Source organism: Pristiophorus japonicus, unplaced genomic scaffold, assembly GCF_044704955.1.
Source record: "Pristiophorus japonicus isolate sPriJap1 unplaced genomic scaffold, sPriJap1.hap1 HAP1_SCAFFOLD_727, whole genome shotgun sequence".
NCBI lineage: Eukaryota > Metazoa > Chordata > Chondrichthyes > Pristiophoridae > Pristiophorus > Pristiophorus japonicus.
This window is the reverse complement of record NW_027254642.1, coordinates 196298-211129: the sequence shown is the minus strand read 5'-3', so window position 1 is coordinate 211129 and position 14832 is coordinate 196298.

The window sequence follows — 14832 nt, the reverse complement described above, 5'->3', positions numbered from 1 at the left end:
GCTCCCCTCCGCACAGGGTGCCCAAAGATCAGGAGGGTGGGACTGAAGTGCAGCCAGAATTTCAGGAGCAGCCCCTTCAAATAATGGAACAGGGGCTGCAACCTTGTGCACTCAATAAAAACATGGAACACGGACTCCTCCAGACCGCAGAAATTGCAGGCGGCCTGGGAGTCCGTGAACCGGCTTAAAAATTTATTGCACGGCACTGCTCCGTGCACCACCCTCCAGGCCAAGTCCCCGATGAATAGTGGGAGGACCCCTGCGTAGAGTGCCCTCCATCGGGGACCCCCGCCTCCTCCGGACGGCAAGATGGTACGCCATGGCGTGTCCGGACGGCCGGCGAGGATGGCAAAGTTGAGGGTGTGCAGGAGCAGCCCGTACAGGAAACCCCTCCGCGCGGAACTGAAAGGCACGGAGGGGATTTCCCCGAGGCGGCTCAAGTTGTGAGGCGCCGGCCCCCGAGGGAGGTTCCGGGGTTTGGCGCCGATGAGGAATCCCGTCCGGACGGGGGTCAGTTCGGACGGGATCTCCCCACGTGCTTGAGCCTCCTCGATACACCTAACGGAGTCAGGGCCCAGAGCTGTTTTTAGCGACTCGATGGCATCGGCCGCGTGGCGGACGTTGGCAGAATTTAGGCGCCGCGCCAGCGTGTCTGGCGCCATCCAGCCCGCTCCTCCGCCATCGAGCAGGTCCCTGACCCTGGTCACCTCACCAGCCACAGCCCTCTCTTCCGACCGCCACATAAAACCTCGGCCGTGGAGGTACGGATTCCCGAGCAGCGGTTCCTGCAGGACGGCCGCCACTCCAGCCGGCGGAGAGCTGCGCTTGGTGGAGACTTTGTTCCAGACCCTGATGAGTTCCCTGTAAAAGACAGGCAGCTCCCGAAGGGCGGTCCTGGCACCCCCCAAGTTCACAAACAGGAGCTGCGTGTCATAATTGAGGTCGAGCTGCTGGCGGAAGAAATACCTCGCCAGAGCACACCACCTAGGAGGGGGCTCGACGTAAAGGTATCTCTGCAGGGTCTGAAGACGGAAAGTCGCGAGCTGGGCGCTGACGCACACCAACGACTGACCGCCCTCCTCAAGCGGGAGACTCAGGACCGCGGCAGAGACCCAGTGCTTCCTGTTGTTCCAGAAGAAGTCCACCAGCTTCTTCTGTATCTTGGCGACAAACGCAGGGGGAGGGGTCAAAGTGACCAGCCGGTACCACAACATTGCGGCCACCAGCTGGTTTATGACTAGCGCTCGACCCCTGTAGGACAGCACTCGGAGCAGTCCTGTCCAGCGCCCTAGGCGAGCGGCGACCTTGGCCTCCAGCTCCTGCCAGTTCGCCGGCCAGGCTCCCTCGTCGGGGCTAAGGTAGACTCCCAGATAGAGGAGATTCCTTGTGCATGAAACTCTTTTGAGTTTACCTGCAAAACATAAAAACATTAAACGGTGCCACCCGACCTGGGTGACACTCCAGACATTTACAAGGCCCCTTTTTTTTTTTTGGTTATTTTTTGGGCACTAAAATCAAATTTTCCTTTTTTCCAGTGCCCCCTATAAAAGGGAAGGGGGACACTAAAAGCACCGGCAATTAAGACAAATTAAACTTAAAAAACGTAAAATCAAATTAAAATTTGGTTGCCGGGCGTGATGATGCACTCCAGTCCCTCCGGTGCCCACCTCTCGCGGAAGGCCGCGAGCGTACCGGTGGACACCGCGTGCTCCATCTCCAAGGACACCCTGGACCGGATGTAAGAGCGGAAGAGAGGCAGGCAGTCAGGTTGAACGACCCCCTCGACCGCCCGCTGCCTGGATCGGCTGATGGCACCCTTGGCCGTGCCCAGGAGCAGTCCTACGAGGAGGCCTTCGGACCTACCCGCTCCCCTCCGCACAGGGTGCCCAAAGATCAGGAGTGTGGGACTGAAGTGCAGCCAGAATTTCAGGAGCAGCCCCTTCAAATAATGGAACAGGGGCTGCAACCTCGTGCACTCAATAAAAACATGGAACACGGACTCCTCCAGACCGCAGAAATTGCAGGTGGCCTGGGAGTCCGTGAACCGGCTTAAAAATTTATTGCACAGCACTGCTCCGTGCACCACCCTCCAGGCCAAGTCCCCGATGAATAGTGGGAGGACCCCTGCGTAGAGTGCCCTCCATCGGGGACCCCCGCCTCCTCCGGACGGCAAGATGGTACGCCATGGCGTGTCCGGACGGCCGGCGAGGATGGCAAAGTTGAGGGTGTGCAGGAGCAGCCCGTACAGGAAACCCCTCCGCGTGGAACTGAAAGGCACGGAGGGGATTTCCCCGAGGCGGCTCAAGTTGTGAGGCGCCGGCCCCCGAGGGAGGTTCCGGCGTTTGGCGCCGATGAGGAATCCCGTCCGGACGGGGGTCAGTTCGGACGGGATCTCCCCACGTGCTTGAGCCTCCTCGATGCACCTAACGGAGTCAGGGCCCAGAGCTGTTTTTAGCGACTCGATGGCATCGGCCGCGTGGCGGACGTTGGCAGAATTTAGGCGCCGTGCCAGCGTGTCTGGCGCCATCCAGCCCGCTCCTCCGCCATCGAGCAGGTCCCTGACCCTGGTCACCTCACCAGCCACAGCCCTCTCTTCCGACTGCCACATAAAACCTCGGCCGTGGAGGTACGGATTCCCGAGCAGCGGCTCCTGCAGGACGGCCGCCACTCCAGCCGGCGGAGAGCTGCGCTTGGTGGAGACTTTGTTCCAGACCCTGATGAGTTCCCTGTAAAAGACAGGCAGCTCCCGGAGGGCGGTCCTGGCACCCCCCAAGTTCACAAACAGGAGCTGCGTGTCATAATTGAGGTCGAGCTGCTGGCGGAAGAAATACCTCGCCAGAGCGCACCACCTAGGAGGGGGCTCGACGTAAAGGTATCTCTGCAGGGTCTGAAGACGGAAAGTCGCGAGCTGGGCGCTGACGCACACCAACGACTGACCGCCCTCCTCAAGCGGGAGACTCAAGACCGCGGCAGAGACCCAGTGCTTCCTGTTGTTCCAGAAGAAGTCCACCAGCTTCTTCTGTATCTTGGCGACAAACGCAGGGGGAGGGGTCAAAGTGACCAGCCGGTACCACAACATGGCGGCCACCAGCTGGTTTATGACTAGCGCTCGACCCCTGTAGGACAGCACTCGGAGCAGTCCTGTCCAGCGCCCTAGGCGAGCGGCGACCTTGGCCTCCAGCTCCTGCCAGTTCGCCGGCCAGGCTCCCTCGTCGGGGCTAAGGTAGACTCCCAGATAGAGGAGATGGGTCGTGCTCCAGGCAAAAGGCCTGAGCTCCTCCGGCAGGGAGTCCACCCGCCACTGACCCACCAGGAGTCCGGAACATTTCTCCCAGTTGATCCTGCCGGAGGACGCGGCCGAGTAAATCTCCTGGCACTCACGCATCCTCCGCAGGTCAGCGGGATCCTCTACCGCGAGGAGCACGTCATCGGCGTAAGCCGAGAGGACGACCTCCACGCCCGGCCCTTGCAGAGCCAGTCCCGTCAACCTCGTCCGCAAGAGGCGCAGGAAAGGCTCCACGCAAACGGCGTATAACTGGCCGGACATGGGGCATCCCTGGCGCACCCCTCTCCTAAAGCGAAGGGGCGCCGTCAAGGACCCGTTAACCTTAATCAGACACTCCGCGGCGGCGTACAAAAGTCGGATCCGGGCGACGAAATGCGTCCCGAACCCGAAAGCGCGCAGAGTTCCGAGCAGATAGTCGTGATCCACCCTGTCGAACGCCTTCTCTTGGTCGAGGGATAGGAAGGCGACCGACAGACCAGCCTCCTGGGAACAATGGATGAGGTCCCGGACCAGATGGATGTTATCGTGGATTGTCCGGCCCGGGACCGTGTAGGACTGGTCGGGGTGGATCATGTGGTCCAGCACGGCACCAAGGCGAGCAGACATCGCCCTGGCGAAGATTTTGTAGTCCGTGCTGAGGAGGGAGACCGGGCGCCAGTTCTTAAGGAGGCGGAGATCGCCCTTCTTAGGCAGCAGGACGATGACTGCCCTGCGCCAAGAGAGGGGCATCTCCCCGGTCGCCAGACTTTCCCCCAGGACCCGCGCGTAATCGCTCCCCAGGACGTCCCAGAACGCCCTGTGGAACTCCACGGTCAGCCCGTCCAGCCCCGGGGATTTTCCCCTCGAGAGCCGGGCGAGGGCACCGGTCAGCTCCGCCAGGCTTAGCGGAGCTTCCAGATTTTCGGCGCCCTCCGGGCTGACCTTCGGCAGGTCCTCGCTGGACGGATCCGGAGAGAACAGAGCCCCGTAATATTCACGGACCCTGTTGTTGACGCCCTCCGGATCCAAGACGAGAGAGCCGTCGTCGGCCAGCAGCGTCAAGAGCTGCTTACGGACACTCTGCCTTTTTTCCAGCGAGTAGAAGAAGGGGGAGCCGCGGTCCAGATCCCGCAGGAACCGGATCCGCGACCTCACGAACGCGCCTCGGGACCCGACGAGCTGCAGGTCCTTCAGCGCGGCCTTCTTCGCTTCGTACACCGTCCGCAGGGCCGGGTCCTGGACGACTTGACCGAGACGGGCTTCCAGGTCGAGCACCTCTTTTTCTAGGCGCCCGACTCTGGCCGCCCGCCTCTTGGTCGACCCCCTCGCGTACTCTTGACAGAAGACGCGGACGTGAGCCTTGCCCACGTCCCACCATAGCCTCAAGGAGGGGAAGCCCCCCTGCTTCCTTCTCCAGTCGGACCAGAATCGACGGAACGAGTCCTGGAAACGCACGTCCTCCAGCAGCCGGTTGTTAAAGTGCCAGTACGCGGACCCCGTCCTCGCGCGGAGCGAAGCGAGCTCCGCCCACACCAGGTGGTGGTCCGAACACGGCACCGGCCGCATGGAGGCCGCCGGGACGCAGGAAACGTACGCCCGAGACACGTAAAGGCGGTCGACTCTAGACCATCCTACTCCAGGCCTCACCCAAGTAAAGGCGCTGGAGTCGGGGTGGAGATTTCGCCAGACGTCCACCAAGTCGAAGGACCCGACCAGGTCCCTCAACTTCTCCATCGCCGTCATGCACTGCGGGGCACCGGAGCGGTCGCTCGCCTCGAGGGTGCAGTTAAAATCCCCCCCGAGGACAATGCAGTCGCCGACGTCGACGGAGCCAAGAAGAGCGGACACCTCTTCAAAGAAGCGCGTTTGCTGCGGGCCGGGCTGAGGGGCGTACACGTTCACGAGATGGAGCGGCACGTCCCCCAGGCGAACCGTTATGTGCAGCAAGCGGCCTGGCACGAGCTCCTCGACCCCCAAGATCTCCGGCTGAAAATGCGGGCCCAGCAAGATGGCCACCCCACTAGAAATGGCGGTGAGGTGGCTCATGCGGACCTCTCCTTGCCATTCCAGGAGCCACGTGGCTTCGTCTCCCGGAACGGTGTGGGTTTCTTGCAGGAAGCACACCGCATATTTCCCCTCCCGCAGGAGCGAAAAATTGTCAAATCTACGGCGTGCCCCTCTGCCGCCGTTGATGTTGAGGCTGGCTATGGTTATCTTCATGGCAAAAGCATAGTGCAACCTCTACCTTAACCTATTGTGGGGGAGGGAGCGGAGTCTTTTGTTGAACTCCGCTCCCTCCGCAGCCCAGCGAGGAGTCCCTCGAGCTCGCGCAGCTCATGGTGTTGCGCCTTTGTCAAAGGCCCGCCCGCGGCCAAGGTTTTGACGGCGGCGCGGACGGACCCCTTGATCAGCTCTGGCTCGGACCATTTTTCCAGGGCCAGTCGGGCTTGGTTGCAGCGACCCCGGCTCTGGGCCAAAAAGTCCCGGAGTTCCCGTGCAGGAATGAGGATGGTCTCGGCGGCGGCCGCGAGCAGATCCACCGCCTCGCTGGCGGTGGTCTCTAGGTCTTTACCCGCGTCCCCCACCGAGTCCCCGTCCTCCTCCGGGAGGTGGCCGCCAGCAGCCGGCCCATCGACCGCACAAGGTACGGCAAATGAACCGGCCGCTCCAACCGGCCCTGGCTCTGCCCCGATCCCACCCCCAGGATCGTCGGCAGAGGAGTCCCCACTGGGCTCTTTTAAAAATGGTGCTGGGTCGGGAAATGACAGCGGAAGGGGTTCCCCCTCCGCCCCAGGAACTGGGGAACAAGGAGAGACCCGGCCATAGGAAATCCCCAGGCTCCCCAAGTGCACCAGCTCCAAAGTAAGGGGCGAGGGTGGGTGTTCCTCCCCCTCCCCGCTGCCACCCACCGGCCCAGCATCTACAGTTTCATTAAAATCAGTAAATTGTGTTTCTGCCGGGTCGAGCAACTCCCGGGGGAAGTTGGGTATTGGCTGGGCGGGCTCAGGTTCGGCCTTTTCGGCCCCGCCCGCCTCAGTCCCCGGGACGCCCGGCCCGGCGGCAATGCATTCTTCCGCTGGCCCCACGCCCCCCACGACAGGCAGATCTTCCACTCCATCCCCAGGAGGCAGCGGCTGGGCAGCCTCGACTGCCTCACCCTCCCCGGGGACAGACTCTTCGCGCCTGCAGCGCAATTTGGGAGCGCTGGTGGGGGACGCGGGACACGCGGCGGGCACCGACTCCTCCGCGGAGGGATGTTGTTCCCCCTCCGCCTCATCGGAGCCGCGCCTCCTTTTGTTCCTGGGGGCGCGCGGAGGCAGGGAGACCCCCATGTCTGCCGAGGCCTCCCGCTCCGCCCCCCCCTTTTCCTTTCCTTTCCCGCGCCCGGGCCCCTCTGTGGTGTTATTCAAGGGCTCGGGCACGGGCTCGGGGCACCACGCGCTCGCCGGTGACTGGGTTGGGCTGAGCGCGGGGGTCAAACTTTCCGGCGCACTGAGGGGACCCGCCTCTAGATGTCTCGTCTTCTTCCGCGCCTTCCTTCCGTTCGGACGCTCTCCCTCCCCCCCGCCGGAGGCCCCGAAAACAAAGGCCTCCGACGATGCCCGCGCACCTATGGCTCCCGGCACGCGGACGCAACTAGGGGGAGGGGTGGCGGCGGCGCCAGCCTTGGCCGCCTTTGGTGGTTTGGCGGCCTTGGAGGCGGGGCAGTTCTTGCGAATGTGCCCCACCTCTCTGCAGGCATGGCACCACACGCCGTCCGACGTCCAGAAGACGCGGTAGGCAGTCCCCTCGTGCACCACATTAAAAGACCCCTCCGTCGTCTCCTCCCGCGCCAGCCGGACAAAGAGCTGGCGGCGGAAGGAGAACACGTGGCGCAGGCTGCTCTCCCTGAGGCCGAGCGGTATGGGGTTGATCCCCGACCTTACCTCCCCCAGTTGTTGTAGGTGAGGGAGGAGGAGCCCAGCGGGAACAAAGGGCGGGACGTTCGATATGATGACCCTCTGCGCGGTGGCCTCGAGAGGGTCCACCGGCAGGAACGTCCCGCCCACCGTGAGCCCCTTTTCAAGGGCCAGGGACACCGCCCGCTCCGACCCCAGGAAGAAAACAGCCTTCCCAGACATCTTGGAGGCCGCGACAATGGCCGAGGGACCGACTACCCCAGCCATCGCCCGCACGCACTCCTCAATGCTCATTGTGGGGTGAGTGTAGCTCTTGACCCCGTGTTTCCTGGTTATAAGTCTGAAAGGTGGCAGGGCAGCGGGTGGCGCAGGAGGTGCCGTGGAAGCGGTTGCCACCTGCGCATACGTCTTCGCTGGCCCTGCCACCGGCGTGGATGGGGTCGCCATCACGGGGTCCCTTTAAGGGCTACACCCACCCCAAAGTCACAGGCCTTAATGGTCTTGATTGGCCTTGTTTGGTTTGACTGAGCAGAGCAGCTCTTAATGAGGCACCTCTCCCCTAGTTGGTAATTGGGGAGGGGCCTTGCTCCCTCTGCTCAGTTGTCTTAATTGGTTTTTTTTTTAAATTAGGAAGAAAGGGCTCTCAGAGAGAGAGGGGAGAAACAGAGAGTAACGGAGAAAGAGAGAGGGGGGTGGGAAGGGGGGGGGGGGGCTGCGAGGGCAGGTCTCCCCTCGCAGCTGTGGGTGGGTGCACTCCCCAGATGGCAAAACACACAAGCACAGTCTTTGGGTTGGTCTTCAGGTGGGGGGAGAAGACGTCTTCACCTGGGGTAGCTAGAGCCACCAGGCACACACTCCTAACGATGTTAATTGGTGATTTAAAGAAACTTCAGCCTGGTAGCTCCAGCTATCCCAGGCTAGGCAAATGTGGGGGGTGGGGGGGGTTCCAATTGTGGGGGGGGCCTAGTTGTAAGCACGGCCCCCACGCACACTTCCACACACACACACACCCCCCCGCGATGTTCCGGCCCTCAGTGGTCTTCTTTCCTCCCCCCACCGATACAACAAAGTCTGTTTGGGAAATGCACCCACACCCACCTGTAGAAGATGTAGAGTCTCCCTCCTTCCACACTGGATGTTGTTGGTCTTTTCCCCCTCTCTCCAACTCTTTGCAGAAATGGTAAAGTTGTACAAAGTTTTCTGTTCTCCTCCTCTCCCTCTGGGTAAAAGTTGGTGGCGAAGCCCCTTCCCTCCTTCTCTTCCTGGGCTGGTCTCAGGGCTCTCCAGGCAGGAGCAAAAGTTGATAGCTGCTCCTCTCTGCAGCTCAGCTCCAACTGAGCAGGACACGCCTCCACTGCTCTACCATTGGTTCCTTGTGCATGAAAACTCTTTTGAGTTTACCTGCGAAAACATAAAACATTAAACGGTGCCACCCGACCTGGGTGACACTCCAGACATTTACAAGGCCCTTTTTTTTTTTTTCCCCCTTTTTTTTGTTTTTTTTTGTGTTTTTCTTTTTTTGGTTTTTTTTTTGGGCACTAAAATCACAATTTTCCCCAGTGCCCCCTATAAAAGGGAAGGGGTCCTTGTGCATGAAACTCTTTTGAGTTTACCTGCAAAACATAAAAACATTAAACGGTGCCACCCGACCTGGGTGACACTCCAGACATTTACAAGGCCCTTTTTTTTTCCCCCTTTTTTTTTTTTGGGCACTAAAATCACAATTTTCCCCAGTGCCCCCTATAAAAGGGAAGGGGGACACTAAAAGCACCGGCAATTAAGACAAATTAAACTTAAAAAACGTAAAATCAAATTAAAATTTGGTTGCCGGGCGTGATGATGCACTCCAGTCCCTCCGGTGCCCACCTCTCGCGGAAGGCCGCGAGCGTACCGGTGGACATCGCGTGCTCCATCTCCAAGGACACCCTGGACCGGATGTAAGAGCGGAAGAGAGGCAGGCAGTCAGGTTGAACGACCCCCTCGACCGCCCGCTGCCTGGACCGGCTGATGGCACCCTTGGCCGTGCCCAGGAGCAGTCCTACGAGGAGGCCTTCGGACCTACCCGCTCCCCTCCGCACAGGGTGCCCAAAGATCAGGAGGGTGGGACTGAAGTGCAGCCAGAATTTCAGGAGCAGCCCCTTCAAATAATGGAACAGGGGCTGCAACCTTGTGCACTCAATAAAAACATGGAACACGGACTCCTCCAGACCGCAGAAATTGCAGGCGGCCTGGGAGTCCGTGAACCGGCTTAAAAATTTATTGCACGGCACTGCTCCGTGCACCACCCTCCAGGCCAAGTCCCCGATGAATAGTGGGAGGACCCCTGCGTAGAGTGCCCTCCATCGGGGACCCCCGCCTCCTCCGGACGGCAAGATGGTACGCCATGGCGTGTCCGGACGGCCGGCGAGGATGGCAAAGTTGAGGGTGTGCAGGAGCAGCCCGTACAGGAAACCCCTCCGCGCGGAACTGAAAGGCACGGAGGGGATTTCCCCGAGGCGGCTCAAGTTGTGAGGCGCCGGCCCCCGAGGGAGGTTCCGGGGTTTGGCGCCGATGAGGAATCCCGTCCGGACGGGGGTCAGTTCGGACGGGATCTCCCCACGTGCTTGAGCCTCCTCGATACACCTAACGGAGTCAGGGCCCAGAGCTGTTTTTAGCGACTCGATGGCATCGGCCGCGTGGCGGACGTTGGCAGAATTTAGGCGCCGCGCCAGCGTGTCTGGCGCCATCCAGCCCGCTCCTCCGCCATCGAGCAGGTCCCTGACCCTGGTCACCTCACCAGCCACAGCCATCTCTTCCGACCGCCACATAAAACCTCGGCCGTGGAGGTACGGATTCCCGAGCAGCGGTTCCTGCAGGACGGCCGCCACTCCAGCCGGCGGAGAGCTGCGCTTGGTGGAGACTTTGTTCCAGACCCTGATGAGTTCCCTGTAAAAGACAGGCAGCTCCCGGAGGGCGGTCCTGGCACCCCCCAAGTTCACAAACAGGAGCTGCGTGTCATAATTGAGGTCGAGCTGCTGGCGGAAGAAATACCTCGCCAGAGCACACCACCTAGGAGGGGGCTCGACGTAAAGGTATCTCTGCAGGGTCTGAAGACGGAAAGTCGCGAGCTGGGCGCTGACGCACACCAACGACTGACCGCCCTCCTCAAGCGGGAGACTCAGGACCGCGGCAGAGACCCAGTGCTTCCTGTTGTTCCAGAAGAAGTCCACCAGCTTCTTCTGTATCTTGGCGACAAACGCAGGGGGAGGGGTCAAAGTGACCAGCCGGTACCACAACATTGCGGCCACCAGCTGGTTTATGACTAGCGCTCGACCCCTGTAGGACAGCACTCGGAGCAGTCCTGTCCAGCGCCCTAGGCGAGCGGCGACCTTGGCCTCCAGCTCCTGCCAGTTCGCCGGCCAGGCTCCCTCGTCGGGGCTAAGGTAGACTCCCAGATAGAGGAGATTCCTTGTGCATGAAACTCTTTTTGGAGTTCACCTGCAAAACATAAAACATTAAACGGTGCCACCCGACCTGGGTGACACTCCAGACATTTACAAGGCCCTTTTTTTTTTCCCCCCTTTTTTTTGTGTTTTTTTTTTGTGTTTTTCTTTTTTTTTTGGGCACTAAAATTACAATTTTTCCCCAGTGCCCCCTATAAAAGGGAAGGGGACACTAAAAGCACCGGCAATTAAAACAAATTAACTTTAAAACGTAAAATCAAATTAAAATTTGGTTGCCGGGCGTGATGATGCACTCCAGTCCCTCCGGTGCCCACCTCTCGCGGAAGGCCGCGAGCGTACCGGTGGACACCGCGTGCTCCATCTCCAAGGACACCCTGGACCGGATGTAAGAGCGGAAGAGAGGCAGGCAGTCAGGTTGAACGACCCCCTCGACCGCCCGCTGCCTGGACCGGCTGATGGCACCCTTGACCGTGCCCAGGAGCAGTCCTACGAGGAGGCCTTCGGACCTACCTGCTCCCCTCCGCACAGGGTGCCCAAAGATCAGAAGAGTGGGACTGAAGTGCAGCCAGAATTTCAGGAGCAGCCCCTTCAAATAGTGGAACAGGGGCTGCAACCTTGTGCATTCAATAAAAACATGGAACACGGACTCCTCCAGACCGCAGAAATTGCAGGCGGCCTGGGAGTCCGTGAACCGGCTTAAAAATTTGTTGCACGGCACTGCTCCGTGCACCACCCTCCAGGCCAAGTCCCCGATGAATAGTGGGAGGACCCCTGCATAGAGTGCCCTCCATCGGGGACCCCCGCCTCCTCCGGACGGCAAGATGGTACGCCATGGCGTGTCCGGACGGCCGGCGAGGATGGCAAAGTTGAGGGTGTGCAGGAGCAGCCCGTACAGGAAACCCCTCCGCGCGGAACTGAAAGGCACGGAGGGGATTTCCCCGAGGCGGCTCAAGTTGTGAGGCGCCGGCCCCCGAGGGAGGTTCCGGGGTTTGGCGCCGATGAGGAATTCCGTCCGGACGGGGGTCAGTTCGGACGGGATCTCCCCACGTGCTTGAGCCTCCTCGATGCACCTAACGGAGTCAGGGCCCAGAGCTGTTTTTAGCGACTCGATGGCATCGGCCGCGTGGCGGACGTTGGCAGAATTTAGGCGCCGCGCCTGCGTGTCTGGCACCATCCAGCCCGCTCCTCCGCCATCGAGCAGGTCCCTGAACCTGGTCACCTCACCAGCCACAGCCCTCTCTTCCGACCGCCACATAAAACCTCGGCCGTGGAGGTACGGATTCCCGAGCAGCGGTTCCTGCAGGACGGCCGCCACTCCAGCCGGCGGAGAGCTGCGCTTGGTGGAGACTTTGTTCCAGACCCTGATGAGTTCCCTGTAAAAGACAGGCAGCTCCCGGAGGGCGGTCCTGGCACCCCCCAAGTTCACAAACAGGAGCTGCGTGTCATAATTGAGGTCGAGCTGCTGGCGGAAGAAATACCTCGCCAGAGCACACCACCTAGGAGGGGGCTCGACGTAAAGGTATCTCTGCAGGGTCTGAAGACGGAAAGTCGCGAGCTGGGCGCTGACGCACACCAACGACTGACCGCCCTCCTCAAGCGGGAGACTCAGGACCGCGGCAGAGACCCAGTGCTTCCTGTTGTTCCAGAAGAAGTCCACCAGCTTCTTCTGTATCTTGGCGACAAACGCAGGGGGAGGGGTCAAAGTGGCCAGCCGGTACCACAACATTGCGGCCACCAGCTGGTTTATGACTAGCGCTCGACCCCTGTAGGACAGCACTCGGAGCAGTCCTGTCCAGCGCCCTAGGCGAGCGGCGACCTTGGCCTCCAGCTCCTGCCAGTTCGCCGGCCAGGCTCCCTCGTCGGGGCTAAGGTAGACTCCCAGATAGAGGAGATTCCTTGTGCATGAAACTCTTTTAGGAGTCTACCTGCAAAACATAAACATTAAACTGTGCCACCCGACCTGGGTGACACACCAGACATTTACAAGGCCCTTTTTTTTCCCCCCTTTTTTGTTTTTTTTTGTGTTTTTTCTTTTTTTTTTTTTTTTTTTGGGCACTAAAATCACAATTTTTCCCCAGTGCCCCCTATAAAAGGAGAGGGGGACACTAAAAGCACCGGCAATTAAAACAAATTAAACTTTAAAACGTAAAATCAAATTAAAATTTGGTTGCCGGGCGTGATGATGCACTCCAGTCCCTCCGGTGCCCACCTCTCGCGGAAGGCCGCGAGCGTACCGGTGGACACCGCGTGCTCCATCTCCAAGGACACCCTGGATCGGATGTAAGAGCGGAAGAGAGGCAGGCAGTCAGGTTGAACGACCCCCTCGACCGCCCGCTGCCTGGACCGGCTGATGGCACCCTTGGCCGTGCCCAGGAGCAGTCCTACGAGGAGGCCTTCGGACCTACCCGCTCCCCTCCGCACAGGGTGCCCAAAGATCAGGAGAGTGGGACTGAAGTGCAGCCAGAATTTCAGGAGCAGCCCCTTCAAATAGTGGAACAGGGGCTGCAACCTCGTGCATTCAATAAAAACATGGAACACGGACTCCTCCAGACCGCAGAAATTGCAGGCGGCCTGGGAGTCCGTGAACCGGCTTAAAAATTTATTGCACGGCACTGCTCCGTGCACCACCCTCCAGGCCAAGTCCCCGATAAATAGTGGGAGGACCCCTGCGTAGAGTGCCCTCCATCGGGGACCCCCGCCTCCTCCGGACGGCAAGATGGTACGCCATGGCGTGTCCGGACGGCCGGCGAGGATGGCAAAGTTGAGGGTGTGCAGGAGCAGCCCGTACAGGAAACCCCTCCGCGCGGAACTGAAAGGCACGGAGGGGATTTCCCCGAGGCGGCTCAAGTTGTGAGGCGCCGGCCCCCGAGGGAGGTTCCGGGGTTTGGCGCCGATGAGGAATTCCGTCCGGACGGGGGTCAGTTCGGACGGGATCTCCCCACGTGCTTGAGCCTCCTCGATACACCTAACGGAGTCAGGGCCCAGAGCTGTTTTTAGCGACTCGATGGCATCGGCCGCGTGGCGGACGTTGGCAGAATTTAGGCGCCGCGCCAGCGTGTCTGGCGCCATCCAGCCCGCTCCTCCGCCATCGAGCAGGTCCCTGACCCTGGTCACCTCACCAGCCACAGCCCTCTCTTCCGACCGCCACATAAAGCCTCGGCCGTGGAGGTACGGATTCCCGAGCAGCGGTTCCTGCAGGACGGCCGCCACTCCAGCCGGCGGAGAGCTGCGCTTGGTGGAGACTTTGTTCCAGACCCTGATGAGTTCCCTGTAAAAGACAGGCAGCTCCCGGAGGGCGGTCCTGGCACCCCCCAAGTTCACAAACAGGAGCTGCGTGTCATAATTGAGGTCGAGCTGCTGGCGGAAGAAATACCTCGCCAGAGCACACCACCTAGGAGGGGGCTCGACGTAAAGGTATCTCTGCAGGGTCTGAAGACGGAAAGTCGCGAGCTGGGCGCTGACGCACACCAACGACTGACCGCCCTCCTCAAGCGGGAGACTCAGGACCGCGGCAGAGACCCAGTGCTTCCTGTTGTTCCAGAAGAAGTCCACCAGCTTCTTCTGTATCTTGGCGACAAACGCAGGGGGAGGGGTCAAAGTGGCCAGCCGGTACCACAACATTGCGGCCACCAGCTGGTTTATGACTAGCGCTCGACCCCTGTAGGACAGCACTCGGAGCAGTCCTGTCCAGCGCCCTAGGCGAGCGGCGACCTTGGCCTCCAGCTCCTGCCAGTTCGCCGGCCAGGCTCCCTCGTCGGGGCTAAGGTAGACTCCCAGATAGAGGAGATTCCTTGTGCATGAAACTCTTTTGAGTTTATCTGTGAAAACATAAAACATTAAACGGTGCCACCCGACCTGGGTGACACTCCAGACATTTACAAGGCCCTTTTTTTTCCCCCCTTTTTTTTTTTGTTTTTTTTTTTGTGTTTTTCTTTTTTGGTTTTTTTTTTGGGCACTAAATTCACAATTTTCCCCAGTGCCCCCTATAAAAGGGAAGGGGGACACTAAAAGCACCGGCAATTAAAACAAATTAAACTTTAAAACGTAAAATCAAATTAAAATTTGGTTGCCGGGCGTGATGATGCACTCCAGTCCCTCCGGTGCCCACCTCTCGCGGAAGGCCGCGAGCGTACCGGTGGACACCGCGTGCTCCATCTCCAAGGACACCCTGGATCGGATGTAAGAGCGGAAGAGAGGCAGGCAGTCAGGTTGAACGACCCCCTCG